Below are 2,500 nucleotides of genomic sequence, written 5' to 3' on the forward strand. Positions count from 1 at the left end.
TTCATACACAACCATTTCCCAACCCCCATCCCCCACCTACTCCCTTCCATGCATCACAGCATCATCTATATGCGTACAACCATTCACAATTCACCCCTATCTTCTGTCTTCTCCCTTCCTCAACAGACATTCCTCTTTCTCAACGCCTCTTTCATCCCATCCATTAATCTCATCCTTGGTCGACCCTCTCTGTTCATACCACCCACGTCTGTCGCTTCTCACTTCTTTTAATAATCTTTCTTCACTCATTCTTTCCATGTGTCCAGACCGCCTTAATACTCTTTCATCAACCCTATCTACCAACTCTTTTTCCAGCCCCGTTCGCCCCCTCAACTCATCCCTTCTAACTCTAAACGGCCTAGTAACACCTACCACACTTTTCAGACATTCCATCTCAAACACATTTAAGCTCCTCCTCTCTTATGTTCCGTGTTCTGCCTCATACAGTGTTGTCGGCACAATCACCCTTCATATAATTTTCTCCTAGCATCCATTACCAATTGTCTATTTCTCATTACACTTTTTAATCCATCAAGGCATTTACTTGCTTCTCTCAGTCTACATCCTCTCCACTTGTACATCTCATCACCTTACTTTTACCCACGTTTACCTTCAACTTCCTCCTTTCGCACACCTTCCCAAACTCTGTCACTAACATCCTTAAACCCTCCTCTGATCTTGCTACAAGCGCAGTGTCGTCAGCAAAGAACAACTGGATTATCTTCCATTTTTCTCCATTTTCTTTAACCATCTTCAGTCCCCTGCACCGCCCCCCCATCCGTGTAGACATTGAACATCCATAGGGAAATGACACATCCCTGGCGAAGTCCCACCCCCACCTCAAACCATTTCTAATACTAACACAGGCTCTACTATTCTCGTAAAAACTCATGATTGCTCTTAACAGCTTTTCTCCTATCCCATATACCTTCAAAACCCCACACAGTGCCTTCCTGTCTATCCTGTCATAAACCTTTTGCAAATCCATAAAAGCCCCATAAAACATTATCAACATTTTCTAAAGCTTTCTCACATCTATCTTACCACAAAAATCTGATCCTCTCAACCAAAATCCTCCCATAATCCTTCCCAACTACACTCAACAAACTGATCCCTCTAAAACTACTACACTCACATTTGTCCCCTATCCCCTCGTAAAGCAGAATATACAGGCACGCCTCCAGTCCTCCGACACTCTACTCTCTATTAGACAAACTTTGAACAACTTCACCAGCCAGTCCACCATCACTGTAACTCCCTTTTTTAGACTCCGCATGACATCCATCTAACCCAGGTGCCTTGCCTTCTCATCATTTTAATAACTGCTTTCACCTCATCTCTTCTTATTTCTCCTCCATTTCCTCATTAATTACTGCCATTTGCTTAGCGCCTCCCACAGCAACCTCATTTCTCTCCCTATCCTCTTTCACATTGAGCAACTTTCTAAAATACTCTACCCATCTTCCTCATACCGCCGCCTATTCCATTATCATATCTCCATCTGCACCTTTTACCTTTTCTTCTCTACTTGATTCGCCTCCCTTTCCTCTCTTGATTTCCTTCCAAAACATCTTTTTATTACTTTCAAATTTTTCTGCCATACTCTTACCCCATTTTACATCTGCTCTCCTTTTCGCCTCCTTTATCTTATGTGTTAGGCTGGTACTCTTGCCTCACGTTGGGCAGCCAATATTAAACTAGTTGGTGCAAACTCTGATGGAGAGAGAGTTGGTTTTATTTAGCGATGAATGTTGGGCCCCAGTATTATGATAGGGCTCGCGTTAAGGGCGAGAAAAAGGGGAGGGGACGAGACCGTGAGAGAAATGACTACTGTGAGTTTCATGCTGTGTCCCATCTTGTTCTGCCTGCTGGGGAGGGGGGAGGAGGTGAGAAAGCTAGCCAGGCTCACGTATGATGCTCCGAAGCGATCTGAATCTTCAGCAAGTTTAGGTCGGCCAGACAAGAGGTGAGGACGGAAGTGAGGACCGGGAGTGAGGACAACTCCTAACATTATTATTCACCTCTTTCTTTTTTCTTTGTACCTCTTTTATGTTTATTTCGTCCTACTTTGCAAAGCTGTGAAGGCTCGTTTTTTTTTTTTTCTCTTCTACAATCTTATTTGCTTTATCATCCCACCACTCACCTCTTTCCCTCATATCTTCTTTGTTCCAAACGCTATTATTGCACATTGTAAATCTCTCCTTGTAGCTTCTCTATTCCTCTTTCACTCCTAACCTTATCCTTCACTTCGTCCCACTCTTCTCTCAGTTTTTTCTTGTACTCCTTTTTCTTTTCTTTCTCGTTTAAGCAGTTTACTCTAAGCACCTCCTTACTTTCTGTCCTTTTTTTCTCCCCATTTATCCTCCACCCTCAACTTACCTACCACCAAGAAATGATTGATATTCCCCCATTCACTCCCCTAAGAACATGCACATCCAAAACTCTTCCTACTCTTCCACTGGTTACTACTATATAGTCCAGTAAAGCCCATCTACCACCC

The 2,500-nt window shown here is 43.2% G+C and overlaps 1 protein-coding gene across 1 annotated transcript in view; it reads right to left on the minus strand.

Annotated features, from left to right (window-relative positions):
- The window catches only part of LOC143028578 (uncharacterized), a 30,092-nt gene that overhangs the window by 16,797 nt on the left and 10,795 nt on the right, over nt 1–2,500 (minus strand). The window lies entirely within an intron of this gene.

Source organism: Oratosquilla oratoria, chromosome 9, assembly GCF_046742065.1.
Source record: "Oratosquilla oratoria isolate Oo_2021 chromosome 9, ASM4674206v1, whole genome shotgun sequence".
NCBI classification, from domain to species: domain Eukaryota; kingdom Metazoa; phylum Arthropoda; class Malacostraca; order Stomatopoda; family Squillidae; genus Oratosquilla; species Oratosquilla oratoria.